This window comes from Chiloscyllium plagiosum, unplaced genomic scaffold, assembly GCF_037043375.1.
Source record: "Chiloscyllium plagiosum isolate Xiang-an unplaced genomic scaffold, Cpla_swu_hap1 HiC_scaffold_40, whole genome shotgun sequence".
NCBI lineage: Eukaryota > Metazoa > Chordata > Chondrichthyes > Orectolobiformes > Hemiscylliidae > Chiloscyllium > Chiloscyllium plagiosum.
The window spans coordinates 55,888,982-55,907,647 of NW_028270178.1; positions in this window are offsets into that span (position 1 = coordinate 55,888,982).

An 18,666-nucleotide genomic window follows, 5' to 3' on the forward strand; every position below is an offset into this window, starting at 1 on the left:
GTCTCAGAGAGTGTCACAGTGTGTCTCAAAGAGTCAGAGGGAGACAGAAAATGTCACAGTGTGTCTCAGAGAGTGTCACAGTGTTTCAAAGAAAATCACCATGTGTCAGAGAGTGTCGCAGTGTGTCAGAGAGTGTCACAGCCTGTCACAGACAGTGTCACAGTCTGTCAGAGAGTGTCACAGTGTGTGTTAGAGAGTGTCAGAGAGAATCAGAGAGTGTCATAGTGTGTTTCAGAGAGAGTCACAGTGTCTCAGAGAATGTCACCATGTGTCAGAGAGTGTCATAGTCGGTCAGAGTGTCACAGTCTGTCAGACAGTGTCACAGTGTGTCTCAGTGAGTGTGTGAGAGAGGGAGAGAGACAAAAAATGGCACAGTGCGTCTCAAAGACCGAGTGTGTCTGAGAGAGGCAGAGACTGTCACAGTGTGTTTCAGAGAGTGTCACAGTGTCTCATAGAATGTCACCGTGTGTCAGAGGGTGTCACAGTCGGTCAGAGATTGTCACAGTGTGCTAGAGAGTTTCACAGTGTGTCACAGACCGTGTGACAGTCTGTCAACGTCTGTCAGAGAGAGTCACAGTGTTTTTCAGAGCGTGTCAGAGAGTGTCACAATGTGTCTCAGATTGTCAGAAAGATAGTCACAGAGTGCCACAGTGTGTCTCAGAGTGTCAGCGAGAGTCACGGAGTGTCACAGTGTGTCCGCGAGAGTGTCAAAGAGCGTCAGAGAGTGTCACAGTGTGTCAGAGAGAGTCACAGTTTGTCACAGAGAGTTTCAGAGAGTGTCGGATAGAGTCACATTGTGTCACAGAGCGTGTCAGAGTGTGTTTGAGACAGTGTCCGAGAGACAGTGACAGTTTGTCATACTGTGTGTCAGAGCGTCTCAGAGAATGTCGCAGACTGTCTCAGAGAGTTTTAGAGAGGGTCTGAGTGTGTCACAGTGTGTCTCAAAGTGTCAGAGAAAGTCAGAGAGTGTTGCAATGTGTATCAGAGAGAGTCAGAGAGTATCACAGCGTGTTTCAGAGAGTTCCATCGAGTGTGACAGTGTGTGTAAGAGACTGTGTGTGTGAGAGAGATAAAAATGTCACAGTGTGTCTTAGAGAGTTACTGAGTGTCTCAGAGAATGTCACTGTGCTTCAGAGGGTGTCACATTCGGTCAGTGAGTGTCACAGTGTTTCACAGAGAGTGTCATAATGTGTCTCAGAGAGTTTCACAGTGTCTCAGAGAATGTCACCATGTGTCAGAAAGTGTCACAGGCTGTCAGAGTGTGTCACAGAGAGTGTCACAGACTGCCAGAGAGTGTCACAGTGTGTTTCAGATAATGGCATAGGGGGTAAGAGAGTGTCATAGTGTGTCTCAGACAGTGTCAGAGAGCGTCAGATTGTATCACAGTGTGTCTTAGAGTGTCAGAGAGACTCACAGAGTGTCACAGTGTGTCTAAGAGAGTGTCAGAGAGCGTCAGAGAGTGTCACAGTTTGTCGCAGAGAGTGTCAGAGAAAGTCAGACAATGTCACAATGTGTCATAGACTGTCACAGAGTGTCATAGCGTGTCTCACAGAATGTCAGAGAGAGTCAGAAATTGTCACTCTGTGTCTCAGAGAGGGTCAGGGAGTGTCACAATGTGCCTCAGGGAGTGTCACAGTGTGTTTCATAGAGTGTCACAGTCTGTCAGAGAAGGTTACAGTGCATTTCAGAGTGTGTCCGAGAGAGTCAGACAGTGTCACAGTGTGTCAGACTTTCTCTCAGAGAGTGTCTGAGAGGGTCAGCGTTTGTCGCAGAGAGGGTCACAGTCTGTCAGAGAGTGTTACAGTGTGTCTCAGTGAGAGACATAAAGAGTCAGAGACTGTCACAATGTGTCTCAGATAGTGTCACAGTGTCTCAGAGATTGTCACCGTGTGTCAGACGGTGTCACCGGCGGTCAGAAAGTCAAGGTGTGTCAGAGATTGTCACAGTCTGACAGAGAGTCACACAGTGTGTCAGAGCGTGACACAGTGTGTTTCAGAGATTGTCAGAGAGGGTCAGAGAGTGTCATCGTGTGTCTCAGAGTGTCAGAGAGAGAGAGTCACAGAGTGCCACAGTGTGTCTCAGAGAGTCAGAGAGAGTCACAGAGTGGCACGGTATGTCAAAAAGAGTGTCAGAGAGCGTCAGGGAGTATCACAGTCTGTCTTGGAGAGTGTCAGAGAGTGGCACAGTGTGTCTAAGAGAGTGTCACAGAGGGAGACAAAAAATGTCACAGTGTGTCTCAGAGAGTGTCACAGTGTTTTAGAGAATGTCACCATGTGTCAGTCAGTGTCACAGTGTGTCAGAGTGTCAGAGTGTCACACTGTGTCACAGTCGGTCAGAGAGTGTCACCGTGTGTCAGAGAGTGTCACAGTGTGTCACAGAGAGTGTCACAGTCTGTCAGAGTGTGACACAGTATGTTTCAGAGAATGGCAGGGACAGCCGGAGAGTGTCACACTGTGTCTCAGAGAGTGTCAGAGTGGGTCAGATTGTGTCACGGTGTCTCTCCGAGTGTCAAAGTGTGTCACAGAGATTTTCAGAGAGTGTCGGATAGAGTCACAGTGTGTCTCAGAGAGTGTCACAGTTTGTTTGAGACAGTGTCCGAGAGAGTCAGAGAGTGCCACAGTTTGTCATACTGTGTCTCAGAGCGTGTCAGAGAGTGTCGCAGTCTGTCTCTGAGAGTTTCAGAGAGAGTTTGAGTGTGCCACAGTGTGTCTCAAAGTGTCAGAGAAAGTCAGAATGTTGCAATGTGTCTCAGAGAGAGTGAGAGAGTGTCACAGCGTGTCTCAGAGAGCCTCAGAGTGTCACAGTGTGTCTAAGAGAGTGTGAGAGAGAGAGACAAAAAATGTCACAGTGTGTCTCAGAGAGTGACCGAGTGTCTCAGAGTGAAACAGAGACTGTCACACTGTGTCTCAGAGAGTGTCACAGTGTCTCAAAGAGTTTCACAGTCGGTCACAGTGTGCCACAGTGTGTCTCAAAGAGTGTCATAGTGTATCACGGAGAGTGTCACAGTCTGTAACAGTCTGTCAGAGAGAGTCACAGTGTGTTTCAGAGAGTGGCAGAGAGAGTCCGAGAATATCGCAGTGTCTCAGAGAATGTCACCAGGTGTCAAAGTGTGTCACAGACTGACAGAGAGTGTCACAGTGTGTCAGAGAGAGTCGCAGTGTGTTTCAGAGAGTGGCAGAGAGAGACAGAGAGTGTAACAGTGTGCCTCCGAGAGTGTCACCGTCGGTCAGAGAGTGGCACAGGGAGTCGAAGAGTGTCACAGTGTGTCACAGAGAGTGTCACAGTCTGTCACAGTCTGTCAATGAGTGTCGCAGTCTCTCTCAGAGAGTTTCAGAGAGGGTTTGAGAGTGTCACAGTGTGTCTCAAAGTGTCAGAGAAAGTCAGAGTGTTGCAATTTGTCTCAGAGATAGTCAGAGAGTGCCGCAGTCTGTCTCAGAGAGTTTCAGAGAGGGTTTGAGTGTGTCACAGTGTGTCTCAAATTGTCAGAGTAAGTCAGAGTGTTTCAATGTGTCTCAGAGAGAGTCAGAGAGTGTCACAGCGTGTCTCAGAGAGCCTCATAGTGTCACAGTGTGTCTACGAGAGTGTGAGAGAGAGAGACAAAAATGTCACAGTGTGTCTCAGTGTGTCTCAGAGAATGACCGAGTGTCTCAGAGTGAGACAGAGACAGTCACACTGTGTCTCAGACAGTATCAATGTGTCTCAGAGAGAGTCACAGTGCCTCAGAGAGTGTCACAGTCGGCCAGTGAGTGTCACGGTGTGTTACAGAGAGTGTCAGAGACGGTCATAGTGTGTCACAATGTGTCTCAGAGGGTCAGAGAGAGAGTCACAGAGTGCCACAGTGTGTCTCAGAGAGTCAGAGAGAGTCACAGAGTGACACGGAATGTCAAAAAGAGTGTCATAGAGCGTCAGGGAGTGTCACAGTCTGTCTTGGAGAGTGTCAGGGAGTGGCACAGTGTGTCTAAGCGAGTGTCACAGAAAATGTCACAATGTGTCTCAGAGAATGTCACAGTGTTTCAGAGAATGTCACCATGTGTCAGACAGTGTCACAGTGTGTCAGAGTGTCACAGTGTGTCACAGTCGGTCAGAGAGTGTCACATTGTGTCAGAGAATGTCACAGTGTGTCACAGAGAGTGTCACAGTCTGTCAGAGAGTGACACAGTGTGTTTCAGAGAATGGCAGAGAGAGTCGGACAGTGTGACAGTGTGTCTCAGAGAGTGTCAATGAGGGCCAGATTGTGTCACGGTGTGTCTCCGAGTGTCAGAGAGTGTCACAGCGTATCACAATGGGTCTAAGAGAATGTCAGAGAGCGTCAGGTAGTATCACAGTCTGTCTCAGAAAGTATCACAGTATGTCTCAGACAGTGTCACAGTGAGTCTCAGAGAGTCAGAGGGAGAAAGAAAATGTCACAGTGTGTCTCAGAGAGTGTCACAGTGTCTCAGAGAATGTCACCATGTGTCAGAGAGTGTCACAGTCGGTCAGAGAGAGCCACAGTGTGTCTCAGAGAGTGTCAATGAGGGCCAGATTGTGTCACGGTGTTTCTCCGAGTGTCAGAGAGTGTCACAGCGTATCACAATGGGTCTAAGAGAATGTCAGAGAGCGTCAGGTAGTATCACAGTCTGTCTCAGAAAGTATCACAGTATGTCTCAGACAGTGTCACAGTGAGTCTCAGAGAGTCAGAGGGAGAAAGAAAATGTCACAGTGTGTCTCAGAGAGTGTCACAGTGTCTCAGAGAATGTCACCATGTGTCAGAGAGTGTCACAGTCTGTCAGAGAGTGACACAATGTGTCTCAGAGATGGTCAGAGAGGGTCAGAGAGTATCACAGTGTGTCTCAGAGTGTCAGAGAGATAGTTACAGAGTGCCACAGTGTGTCTCAGAGTGTCAGAGAGAGTGGGAGTGTCACAGTGTGTCTAAAACAGTGTCGAAGAGCGTGAGAGAGTGTCACAGTCTGTCTCAGAGAGCGTCAGAGAGTTCCACAGTGTGTTTCAGAGAGAGTTACAGTGTGTCTCAGAGTGAGTCAGAGAGTACCACAGTGTGTCTCAGAGTCAGAGAGGGGTCACAGAGTGTCACAGCGTGTCTAAGAGTGTGTCAGAGAGCATCAAAGAGTATCACAGTCTGTCTCAGAGAGTGCCACATTGTGTCTCAGAGAGTGTCACAGTGTCTCAGAGAATGTCACCATGTGTTAGAGAGAGTCACAGTCGGTCAGAGAGTGCCACAGTGTTTCTCAGAGACTGTCACAGTGTGTCACTGAGAGTGTGAAAGTCTGCAACAGACTGTCAGAGATAGTCATAGTGTGTTTCAGAGAGTGGCAGAGAGAGTCAGAGAGTGTCACAGTGTCTCAGAGAATGTCACCATGTGTCAGAGTGTCACAGTGTCACAGTGTGTCAGAGAGAGTCACAGTGTGTTTCAGAGAGTGGCAGAGAGAGTTAGAGAGTGCCACAGTGTGTCTCAGAGTGTCACAGTGTGTCTCAGAGAGTCAGAGAGAGACAGAAAATGTCACAGTGTGTCTCAGAGAGTATCACAATGTTTCAGAGAATGTCACCATGTGTCAGAGAATGTCACAGTCGGTCGGAGAGTGTCAGAGTGTGTCACAGTCGATCAGAGAGTGTCACAGAGAGTGTCACAGTCTGTCACAGTCTGTCAGAGAGTGTCACAGTGTGTTTCAGAGAGTGGCAGAGGGAGTCAGAGAGTGTCATAGTGTGTCTTAGAGTGTCAGAGAGAGTCACGGAGTGTCACAGTGGGTCTAAGAGTGTGTCCGAGAGCGTCAAAAAGTGTCACTGTGTGTCTCAAAGAGTTTCAGAGAAAGTCAGACAATGACAATGTGTCATAGTCTGTCAGAGAGTTTCATAGCGTGTCTCAAAGAGTGTCAGAGAGAGTCAGAAATTGTCACTCTGTGTCTCCGAGAGGGTCAGAGAGGGTCACAATGTGCCTCAGGGAGTGTCAGTGTGTCTCAGAGTGTCACAATCTGTAAGAGAACGTTACAGTGCATTTCAGAGTGTGTCCAAGAGGGTCAGACTGTGTCAAAGAGTGTCATACTTTCTCTCAGAGAGTGTCTGAGAGGGTCAGCGTTTGTCTCAGAGAGGGTCACAGACGGTGATAGAGTGTTACAGTGTCTCAGGGAGTGACATAAAGAGTCAGAGACTGTCACAGTGTGTCTCAGTTGGAGTCACAGCGTCTCATAGAATGTCACCGTGTGTCAGAGGGTGGCAACGGCGGTCAGAGAGTGTCGCAGTGTGTCATGGAGAGTGTCACAGTCTGTCAGAGAATGACACAATGTGTCTCAGAGATGGTCAGAGAGGGTCAGAGAGTATCACAATGTGTCTCAGAGTGTCAGAGAGATAGTCACAGAGTGCCACAGTCTGTCTGAGAGTGTCAGAGGGAGTCAGTGTGTCACAGTCTGTCTCAGAGTGTCAGAGGAAGTCAGAGTGTCACAGCGTGTCTCACAGAGTGTCAGAGAGTTCCACGGTGTGTTTCAGAGAGAGTTACAGTGTGTCTCAGAGTCAGAGAGAGTCACAGAGTGTCACAGGGTTTCTAAGAGAGTGTCAGACAGCGTCAGAGAGTATCACAGTCTGTTCAGAGAGTGCCACACTGTGTCTCAGAGATTCAGAGGGAGACAGAAAATGTCACAGTGTGTCTCAGAGAGTGCCACAGTGTCTCAGATAATGTTAGCATGTGTCAGAGAGTGTCTCAGTCTGTCAGAGAGTGCCACAGTATGTCTCAGTGAGTGTGACAGTCTGTCACAGTCTGTCAGAGAGAGTCACAGTTTGTTTCAAAGAATGGCAGAGAGAGTGAGAGAAAGACACAGTGTGTCTCAGACAGTGTCAGAGAGGGTCAGATTGTGTCACAGTGTGTCTCAGAGTGTCAGAGAGCGTCACAGAGTATTACAGAGTGTCTCAGAGAGTGTCAGAGAGTGTGACAGTGTGTCTCAGAGAGTCAGAGGGAGACAGAAAATGTCACAGTGTGTCACAGAGAGTGTCACAGTGTCTCAGAGAATGTCACCATGTCACAGAGAGTGTCACAGTCTGTCACAGTCTGACAGAGAGATTCACAGAGTGTCACAGTCTGTCAGCGTCTAACAGAGAGTGTCATAGTGTGTTTCAGAGAGTCTTAGTGAGTGTCACAGTGAGTCTCAGAGCGTGTCAGAGACGGTCGGTCTGTGTCACAGTGTGTCTCAGAGTGTCAGAGACAGTCACAGATTGTCACAGTGAGTCTACGATAGTGTCAGAGAGCGTCAGAGAGTGTCACTGTTTGTCTCACACAGGATCAGAATGTGTCACAGTCTGTCAGAGAATGCCATAGCTTGCCTCAGAGAGTGACTGAGAAAATCAGACAATGTCTTAATATGCCATAGACTGTTAATGAATATCATTGTGAGTCTCAGAGATTGTCAGAGAGAGTCAGAGTGTATTAAGCTGGGTCTTAGAGAGTGTCAGAGAGGGTCAGAGAGTGTCACAGTCTGTCTCAGAGATTGTCAGAGAGTGCCACAGTGTGTCTCAGAGAGTGTCACACTGTGTCTCCGAGAGTCAGAGGACGACAGAAAATGTCACAGTGTGTCTCAGAGAGTGTCACAGTGTATCAGAGAATGTCACCATGTGTCAGAGATTGTCACAGTTGGTCAGAGAGTGTCACAGTTTATTTCTGAGAGAGGCAGAGGGAGCCAGAGAGTGTCACAGTGTGTCTAAGAGATTGTCAAAGAGCATCAGAGAGTGTCACAGTCTGTCTCAGAGAGAGTCAGAGATTACCACAGTGTGGCTCAGAGTCAGAGAGAGTCGCAGAGTGTCACAGGGTGTCTAAGAGAGTGTCTGAGAGCGTCAGAGAGTATCACAATCTGTCTCAGAAAGTGCCACACTGTGTCTCAGAGAGTGTCACAGTGTGTCTCAGAGAGTCAGAGGGAGACAGAAAATGTCACAGTGTGTCTCAGAGAGTATCACAGTGTCTCAGAAAATGTCACCAAGTGTCAGAGAATGTCACAGTCTGTCGGAGAGTGTCAGAGTGTGTCACAGTCGGTCAGAGAGTGTCACAGAGAGTGTCACAGTCTGTCACAGTCTGTCGGAGAGTGACACAGTTTGTTTCAGAGAGTGGCAGAGGGAGTCAGAGAGTGTCATAGTGTGTCTTAGAGTGTCAGAGAGAGTCACAGAGTGTCACAGTGGGTCTAAGAGTGTGTCAGAGAGCGTCAAAGAGTGTCACTGTGTGTCTCAGAGAGTCAGAGGGAGACAGAAAATGTCACAATGTGTCTCAGAGAGTGTCACAGTGTCTCAGATAATGTCACCATGTGTCAGAGAGTGTCTCAGTCGGTCAGAGAGTGCCACAGTTTGCCTCAGAGAGTGTGACAGTCGATAACAGTCGGTCAGAGAGAGGCACAGTGTGTTTCAGAGAGCGGCAGAGAGAGTGAGAGAGTGCCACAGCCTATTTCAGACAGTGTCAAAGATTATGTCACAGTGAGTCTCAGAGTGGCAGAGAGAGTCACAGAGTATAACAGTGGGTCTAAGAGAGTGTCAGACAGTGTCAGAGAATGTCACAGAGTGTCTCAGAGAGTGTCAGAGAGTGCCACAGTGTGTCTCAGAGAGTGTCACAGTGTGTCTCAGAGAGTGTCACACTGTGTCTCCGAGAGTCAGAGGACGACAGAAAATTTCACAGTGTGTCTCAGAGAGTGTCACAGTGTATCAGAGAATGTCACCATGTGTCAGAGATTGTCACAGTTGGTCAGAGAGTGTCACAGTTTATTTCTGAGAGAGGCAGAGGGAGCCAGAGAGTGTCACAGTGTGTCTAAGAGATTGTCAAAGAGCATCAGAGAGTGTCACAGTCTGTCTCAGAGAGAGTCAGAGATTACCACAGTGTGGCTCAGAGTCAGAGAGAGTCGCAGAGTGTCACAGGGTGTCTAAGAGAGTGTCTGAGAGCGTCAGAGAGTATCACAATCTGTCTCAGAAAGTGCCACACTGTGTCTCAGAGAGTGTCACAGTGTGTCTCAGAGAGTCAGAGGGAGACAGAAAATGTCACAGTGTGTCTCAGAGAGTATCACAGTGTCTCAGAAAATGTCACCAAGTGTCAGAGAATGTCACAGTCTGTCGGAGAGTGTCAGAGTGTGTCACAGTCGGTCAGAGAGTGTCACAGAGAGTGTCACAGTCTGTCACAGTCTGTCGGAGAGTGACACAGTTTGTTTCAGAGAGTGGCAGAGGGAGTCAGAGAGTGTCATAGTGTGTCTTAGAGTGTCAGAGAGAGTCACAGAGTGTCACAGTGGGTCTAAGAGTGTGTCAGAGAGCGTCAAAGAGTGTCACTGTGTGTCTCAGAGAGTCAGAGGGAGACAGAAAATGTCACAATGTGTCTCAGAGAGTGTCACAGTGTCTCAGATAATGTCACCATGTGTCAGAGAGTGTCTCAGTCGGTCAGAGAGTGCCACAGTTTGCCTCAGAGAGTGTGACAGTCGATAACAGTCGGTCAGAGAGAGGCACAGTGTGTTTCAGAGAGCGGCAGAGAGAGTGAGAGAGTGCCACAGCCTATTTCAGACAGTGTCAAAGATTATGTCACAGTGAGTCTCAGAGTGGCAGAGAGAGTCACAGAGTATAACAGTGGGTCTAAGAGAGTGTCAGACAGTGTCAGAGAATGTCACAGAGTGTCTCAGAGAGTGTCAGAGAGTGCCACAGTGTGTCTCAGAGAGTGTCACAGTGTGTCTCAGAGAGTGTCACACTGTGTCTCCGAGAGTCAGAGGACGACAGAAAATTTCACAGTGTGTCTCAGAGAGTGTCACAGTGTATCAGAGAATGTCACCATGTGTCAGAGATTGTCACAGTTGGTCAGAGAGTGTCACAGTTTATTTCTGAGAGAGGCAGAGGGAGCCAGAGAGTGTCACAGTGTGTCTAAGAGATTGTCAAAGAGCATCAGAGAGTGTCACAGTCTGTCTCAGAGAGAGTCAGAGATTACCACAGTGTGGCTCAGAGTCAGAGAGAGTCGCAGAGTGTCACAGGGTGTCTAAGAGAGTGTCTGAGAGCGTCAGAGAGTATCACAATCTGTCTCAGAAAGTGCCACACTGTGTCTCAGAGGGTGTCACAGTGTGTCTCAGAGAGTCAGAGGGAGACAGAAAATGTCACAGTGTGTCTCAGAGAGTATCACAGTGTCTCAGAAAATGTCACCATGTGTCAGAAAGTGTCACAGTCTGTCGGAGAGTGTCAGAGTGTGTCACAGTCGGTCAGAGAGTGTCACAGAGAGTGTCACAGTCTGTCACAGTCTGTCGGAGAGTGACACAGTTTGTTTCAGAGAGTGGCAGAGGGAGTCAGAGAGTGTCATAGTGTGTCTTAGAGTGTCAGAGAGAGTCACAGAGTGTCACAGTGGGTCTAAGAGTGTGTCAGAGAGCGTCAAAGAGTGTCACTGTGTGTCTCAGAGAGTCAGAGGGAGACAGAAAATGTCACAATGTGTCTCAGAGAGTGTCACAGTGTCTCAGATAATGTCACCATGTGTCAGAGAGTGTCTCAGTCGGTCAGAGAGTGCCACAGTTTGTCTCAGAGAGTGTGACAGTCGATAACAGTCGGTCAGAGAGAGGCACAGTGTGTTTCAGAGAGCGGCAGAGAGAGTGAGAGAGTGCCACAGCCTATCTCAGACAGTGTCAAAGATTATGTCACAGTGAGTCTCAGAGTGGCAGAGAGAGTCACAGAGTATCACAGTGGGTCTAAGAGTGTCAGACAGCGTCAGAGAATGTCACAGAGTGTCTCAGAGAGTGTCAGAGAGTGCCACAGTGTGTCTCAGAGAGTGTCACAGTGTGTCTCAGAGAATGACACCATGTGTCAGAGATTGTCACAGTCTGAAAGAGAGTGCCGCAGTGTGTCTAAGAGATTGTGAGAGAGAGTCAGAGAGTGTCACAGTGTGTCTAAGAGATTGTCAGAGAGTGCCACAGTGTGTCTCAGAGTGTGTTACACTGTGTCTCAGTGAGTCAGAGGGAGACAGAAAGCGTCACAGTGTGTCTCAGAGAGTGTTACAATGTCTCACAGAATGTCACCATGTGTCAGAGTGTGTCTCAGTCGGTCAGAGAGTGTCACAAAGGGTCTCAGCGTGTCTAAGAGAGGGTCACAGAGTGCCACAGTTTGTCTCAGAATGTCAGAGATAGAGTCAGAGAGTGTCACAGTGTGTCTAAGAGATGATCAGAGAGCGTCAGAGAGTGTCACAGTCTGTCTCAGTGAGTGTCAGAGAGTTCCACAGTGTGTTTCAGAGAGAGTTACAATGTGTCTCAGAGAGAGTCAGAGAATACCACAGTGTGTCTCAGAGGGTGTCACAGTGTGTCTCAGAGAGTCAGAGGGAGTCAGAAAATGTCACAGTGTATCAGAGAGTGTCACAGTGTGTTAGAGAGTTTCACAGTGCGTCACAGACCGTGTCACAGTCTGTCACCGTGTTTTTCAGAGAGTGTCAGAGAGGGTCAGAGAGTGTCACAATGTGTCTCCGAGTGTCAGAGAAATAGTCACAGAGTGCCACAGTGTGTCTCAGAGTGTCAGAGAGTGTCACGGCGTGTCACAGTGTGTCGACGAGAGTGTCAGAGAGCGTCAAAGAGTGTCACAGTGTGTCAGAGAGAGGCAAAGTGTGGCACAGAGAATGTCAGAGAGCGTTGGATATGGTCACAGGGTGTCACAGAGTATGTCACAGTCTGACAGAGAGTGACACAGTTTGTCTCAGAGATTGTCAGACAGGGGCGGAAAGTGTCACAATGTGTCTCAGAGTGTCAGAGAGATAGTCAGAGTGTGCCACAGTGTGTCTCAGAGTGCGAGGGAGACTCACAGGGTGTCACAGTATGTCTAAGAGAGTGTCAGAGAATGCCACAGTGTATTTCAGAGAGTGTTACAGTGTGTCTCAGAGAGTCAGAGGGAGACAGAAAATGTCACAGTGTGTCTCAGAGAGTATCACAGTGTCTCGTATAATGTCACCATGTGTCAGAGAATGTCACAGTCGGTCGGAGAGAGTCACAGAGAGTGTCACAGTCTGTCACAGTCTGTCAGAGAGTGTCACAGTGTGTTTCAGAGAGTGGCAGAGGGAGTCAGACAGTGCCATAGTGGGTCTAAGAGTGTGTCAGAGAGCGTTAAAGAGTGCCACTGTGTGTCTCAAAGAGTGTCAGAGAAAGTCAGACAATGTCACAATGTGTCATAGTCTGTCAGAGAGTGTCATAACGTGTCTCAAAGAGTGTCAGAGAGAGTCAGAAATTGTTACTCTGTGTCTCAGAGAGGATCAGAGAGGGTCACAATGTGCCTCAGGGAGTGTCACAGTGTGTCTCAGAGAGTCTTGCAGAGAACGTTACAGTGCATTTCAGAGTGTGTCCAAGAGAGTCAGACTGTGTCAAAGAGTGTCATACGTTCTCTCAGAGAGTGTCCGAGAGGGTCAGCGTTTGTCTCAGAAAGGGTCACAGTCTGTCAAAGAGTGTTACAGTGTGTCTCAGAGAGTGACATAAAGAGTCAGAGACTGTCACAGTGTTTCTCAGTTGGAGTCACAGTGTCTCATAGAATGTCACCGTGTGTCAGAGCGTGTCAAAGGCGGTCAGAGAGTGTCACAGTGTGTCAGAGAGTGACACAATGTGTCTCAGAGATGGTCACAGAGTATCACAATGTGTCTCAGAGTGTCACAGAGATAGTCACAGAGTGTCACAGTGTGTCTAAGAGAGTGTCAGAGAGCGTCAGAGAGTGTCGCAGTTTGTCTCAGAGAGTGTCAGAGAGTTCCAGAGTGTGTTTCAGAGAGAGTTACAGTGTGTCTCAGAGAGAGTCAGAGAGTACCACAGTGTGTCTCAGAGTCAGAGAGAGTCAAGGAGTGTCACAGTGTGTCGACGAGAGTGTCAGAGAGCGTCAGACAGTGTCACAGTGCGTCAGAGAGAGTCACAGTGTGTCACAGAGAATGTCAGAGAACGTTGGATAGAGTCACAGAGTGTCACAGAGAGAGTCACAGTCTGACAGAGAGTGACACAGTTTGTCTCAGAGATTGTCAGACAGGGGCAGAAAGTGTCACAATGTGTCTCAGAGTGTCATAGTGATAGTTACAGAGTGCCACAGTGTATCTCAGAGTGTCATAGAGAGTCACAGGGTGTCACAGTGTGTCAAACAGAGTGTCAGAGAGTGCCACAGTGTGTTTCAGAGAGTGTTACAGTGTGTCTCAGAGAGTCAGAGAGAGACAGGAAATGTCACAGTGTGTCTCAGAGAGTGTCACAGTGTATCAGAGAATGTCTTTGTGGGCGGCACGGTGGCACAGTGGTTAGCACTGCTGCCTCGCAGCGCCAGAGACCCGGGTTCAATTTCCGCCTCAGGCGACTGACTGTGTGGAATTTGGACGCTCTCCCCGTGTCTGCGTGGGTTTCCTCCGGGGGCTCCGGCTTCCTCCCACAGTCCAAAGAAGTGCAAGTCAGGTGAATTGGCCATGCTAAATTGCCCGTAGTGTTAGGTATAGGGGTAAATGTAGGGGTATGGGTGGGTTACGCTTCGGCGGGTCGGTGTGGACTTGTTGGGCCGAAGGGCCTGTTTCCACACTATAAGTAATCTAATCTAATCTACAGTCACCATGTGTCAGAGAATGTCACAGTTTCTCAGAGTATGTCACAGTATGTCAGAAAGTGTCACAGTATGTCTCAGAGAGATTCAGAGAGCGTCATAGTCTATCAGAAAGTGCCACAGTGTGTCTTAGAGTGTCATAAAGAGAGTCAGAGTGCCACAGTGTGTCTCAGAGAGTGTCACAGTGTGTCACTGAGAGTGTGACAGTCTGTAACAGTCTGTCAGAGAGAGTCACAGTGTGTTTCAGAGAGTGGCAGAGAGAGTCAGAGATTGTCACAGTGTCTCAGAGGATGTCACAATTGTCACAGAGTGTCACAGTCGGTCAGAGAGTGTCACAGCCTGTCAGAGAGTGACACAATGTGTCTCAGAGATGGTCAGAGAGGGTCAGAGAGTATCACAATGTGTCTCAGAGTGTCAGAGAGAGTCAGAGTTTCACAGTGTGTCTAAGAGATTGTGAAAGAGCATCCGAGAGTGTCACAGTCTGTCTCAGAGGGTGTCAGAGAGTTCCACAGTGTGTTTCAGAGAGAGTTACAGTGTGTCTCAGAGAGAGTCAGAGAGTACCACAGTGTGGCTCAGAGTCAGTGGGAGTCGCAGAGTGTCACAGGGTGTCTACGAGAGTGGCTGAGAGCGTCAGAGAGTATCACAGTCTGTCTCAGAAAGTGCCACACTGTATCTCAGAGAGTGTCACAGTGTGTCTCAGAGAGTCAGAGGGAGACAGAAAATGTAACAGTGTGTCAGAGAATGTCACCATGTGTCAGAGAGTGTCACAGTCTGTCGGAGAGTGTCAGAGAGTGTCACAGTCTGTCGGAGAGTGTCAGAGTGTGTCACAGTTGGTCAGAGAGTGACACAGTTTGTTTCAGAGAGTGGCAGAGGGAGTCAGAGAGTGTCATAGTGTGTCTCCGAGTGTCAGAGAGTGTCACGGAGTGTCACAGTGTGTCGACGAGAGTGTCAGAGAGCGTCAAAGAGTGTCACAGTGTGTCAGGGAGAGGCACAGTGTGTCACAGAGAATGTCAGAGAGCGTTGGATATGGTCACAGGGTGTCACAGAGTGTGTCACAGTCTGACAGAGAATGACACAGTTTGTCTCAGAGACTGTCAGACAGGGGCAGAAAGTGTCACAATGTGTCTCAGAGTGTCAGAGAGATAGTCAGAGTGTGCCACAGTGTGTCTCAGAGTGAGAGGGAGACTTACAGGGTGTAACAGTATGTCTAAGAGAGTGTCAGAGAATGCCACAGTGTATTTTAGAGAGTGTTACAGTGTGTCTCAGAGAGTCAGAGGGAGACAGAAAATGTCACAGTGTGTCTCAGAGAGTATCACAGTGTCTCGTATAATGTCACCATGTGTCAGAGAATGTCACAGTCGGTCGGAGAGTGTCAGAGTGTGTCACAGTCGATCAGAGAGTGTCACAGAGAGTGTCACAGTCTGTCAGAGAGTGTCACAGTGTGTTTCAGAGAGTGGCAGAGGGGGTCAGAGAGTGCCATAGTGTGTCTTAGAGTATCGGAGAGATGTCTGGGAGGGATGTCACAATTGTCACAGAGTGTCACAGTCGGTCAGAGAGTGTCACAGTGTGTCAGAGAGAGTCACAGTGTGTTTCGGAGAGTGGCAGAGAGAGTCAGAGAGTGCCACAGTGTGTCTCAGAGAGTGTCACAGTCAGAGTTTCACAGCGTGTCTCAAAGAGCGTCAGAGAGAGTCAGAGATTGTCACTCTGCGTCTCAGAGAGGGTCGGAGAGAGTCACAATGTGCCTCAGGGAGTGTCACAGTATGTCTCAGAGAGTGTACAGTCTTTCAGAGAACGTTACAGTGCATTTCAGAGTGTTTCCGAGAGAGTCAGACTGTGTCAAAGAGTGTCATACTTTCTCTCAGAGAGTGTCCGAAAGGGTCAGCGTTTGTCTCAGAGAGGGTCACAGTCTGTCAGAGAATGTTACAGTGTGTCTTATTGAGTGACAGAAAGAGTCAGAGACTGTCATAGTGTGTCTCAGTTGGAGTCACAGTGTCTCAGAGAAGGTCACCGTGTGTCAGAGGGAGTCAAAGGCGGTCAGAGAGTGTCGCAGTGTGTCACAGAGAGTGTCACAGTCTGTCAGAGAGTGACACAATGTGTCACAGAGATGGTCAGAGAGGGTCAGAGAGTATCACACTGTGTCTCAGAGTGTCAGAGAGATAGTCACAGAGTGCCACAGTGTGTCTTAGAGTGTCAGAGAGAGTCAGAGTGTCACAGTGTGTCTAAGAGATTGTCACAGTGAGTGTCACAGTCTGTCTCAGAGAGTGTCAGAGAGTTCCACAGTGTGTTTCAGAGAGAGTTACAGTGTGTCTCAGAGAGAGTCAGAGTGTACCACAGTGTGGCTCAGAGTCAGAGAGAGTCGCAGAGTGTCACAGGGTATTTAAGAGAGTGTCTGAGAGCGTCAGAGAGTATCACAGTCTGTCTCAGAACGTGCCACACTGTGTCTCAGAGAGTGTCACAGTGTGTCTCAGAGAGTCAGAGGGAGACAGAAAATGTCACAGTGTGTCTCAGAGAGTATCACAGTGTCTCAGAAAATGTCACCATGTGTCAGAAAGTGTCACAGTCTGTCGGAGAGTGTCAGAGTGTGTCACAGTCGGTCAGAGAGTGTCACAGAGAGTGTCACAGTCTGTCACAGTCTGTCGGAGAGTGACACAGTTTGTTTCAGAGAGTGGCAGAGGGAGTCAGAGAGTGTCATAGTGTGTCTTAGAGTGTCAGAGAGAGTCACAGAGTGTCACAGTGGGCCTAAGAGTGTGTCGGAGAGCGTCAAATAGTGTCACTGTGTGTCTCAGAGAGTCAGAGGGAGGCAGCAAATGTCACAGTGTGTCTCAGAGAGTGTCACAGTGTCTCAGATAATGTCACCATGTGTCAGAGAGTGTCTCAGTCGGTCAGAGAGTGCCACAGTATGTCTCAGAGAGTGTGACAGTCTGTAACAGTCAGTCAGAGAGAGTCACAGTGTGTTTCAGAGAGCGGCAGAGAGAGTGAGAGAGTGTCACAGCCTATCTCAGACAGTGTCAGAGAGGGTCAGATTGTGTCACAGTGTGTCTCGGAGTGGCAGAGAGGTTCACAGATTATCACAGTGGATCTAAGAAAGTGTCAGACAGCGTCAGAGAATGTCACAGAGTGTCTCAGAGAGTGTCAGAGACGGTCAGATTGTGTCACAGTGTGTCTCAGAGTTTCAGAGATAGTCACAGATTGTCACAGTGAGTCTAAGAGAGTGTCAGAGAGCGTCAGAGAGTGTCACTGTCTGTCTCAGACAGGATCAGAATGTGTCACAGTCTGTCAGAGAATGCCATAGCTTGCCTCAGAGAGTGACAGAGAAAGTCAGACAATGTCTTAATATGCCATAGACTGTTAAAGAGTGTCATTGTGAGTCTCAGAGATTAACAGAGAGAGTCAGAGTGTATTAAGCTGGGTCTTAGAGAGTGTCACAGTGTACCAGAGAATGTCACCATGTGTCAGAGAATGTCTCAGTTTCCCAGAGTATGTCACAGTATGTCAAAGAGTGTCACAGTATGTCTCAGAGAGAGTCAGAGAGTGTCATAGTCTGTCAGAAAGTGCCACAGTGTGTCTCAGAGTGTCAGAGAAAGTCAGAGTGTCACAGCGTGTCTCAGAGAGTGTCAGAGTGTTCCACAGTGTGTCTCAGAGGTTGTCACTGTGTCTCGGAGTGTCAGAGGGAGACAGAAAATGTCACAGTGTGTCTCAGAGAGTGTCACAGTGTCTCAGAGAGTATCACAGTGTTTGAGAGAGTGTCCGAGAGAGTTAGAAAGTGTCACAGTTTGTCATACTGTGTCTCAGAGAGTGTTACAGCCTGTCTCAGAGAGTGTCACAGTCTGTCTCAGAGAGTTTCCGAGAGTGTATAAGTGTGTCACAGTGTGTCTCAAAATGTCAGACAGAGCCATAGTGTGTTGCAATGTGTCTCAGAGAAATTCAGAGAGTGTCACAGCGTGTCTTAGAGAGAGTCAGAAAGTTTCACAGTCTGTCTCAGTTTGGGTCAGAGTGTGTCACAGTGTGTCTTGGAGAGGGTCAGAGATGGTCAGAATTTGACTCAGAGCGGTTCACAGTCTGTCGGAGTTTTGCAGTGAATCTCACAGAGTGATAGAAAGAGTGATAGAGTATCACAAAGTGCGACAGAGAGAATCAGAGAGTCCACAGTGTGTCTCAGAAAGTGTCACAGTTTCTCAGAGTATGTCACAGTATGTCAGAGAGTGTCACAGTATGTCTCAGACCGAGTCAGAGAGAGTCACGGTGTGTCACATTCTGTTAGAGAGTGCCACAGTGTGTCGCAGAGTGTCAGAGAGAGTCACAGAGTCTCAAATTGTATTTCAGAGACTGACAGAAAGAGTGAGAGAGTGTCACAGAGTGCCTCAGAGCATGTCAGAGAGAGCCAGAGAGTGTCACAGTCTGACTCAGAGAGTGACAGTGAGAATCAGAGAGTCCACAGTCTGTCTCAGAGAGTGTCACAGTGTGTCAGAGTCAAAGGGAGACAGGAAATGTCACAGTGTGTCTCAGAGTGTGTCACAGTGTCTCAGAGAGTGTCACCAATATGTCAGTTCGTCACAGTGTGGCAGAAAGTGTCACAGTGTGTCAGAGAATGTCACAGTGTGCCTCAGAGTGTCACAATGTGTTTGAGCGAGTGTCCGAGAGAGTCAGTGTCACAGTTTGTCATACTGTGTCTCAGTGTATGTCAGGGAGTGACACAGTCTGTCTCAGAGAGTTTCCAAGAGGGTCTGGGTGTGCCACAGTGTGTCTCAAAATGTCAGAGAGTGTCACAGCGTGTCTCTGAGAGAGTCACAGAGTGTCAGAGTGGGTCTAAGAAAGTGTCAGAGAGCATCAGAGAGTGTCACAGTCTGTTTCAGAGACGGTCAGAATGTGTCACAGTCTGTCAGGGAGTGTCATAGTGTGCCTCAGAGTGTCAGAGAAAGTCAGGGAATGTAACAATGTGTCATAGACTGTCAGAGAGTGTCATAGTGTGTCTCAGAGATTGTCAGAGAGAGTCAGAGAGTGTTACGCTGTGTCTTAGAGAGTGTCAGAGAGTGTCACAATGTGTCTCAGGGAGTGTCACAGCATGTCGCAGAGTCAGAGAGAATCAGAAAGTGTCACAGTGTGTCTGAGAGAGTGTCACAGTATGTCACAGTCTGTCAGAGAAGGTTACAGCGCATTTCAGAG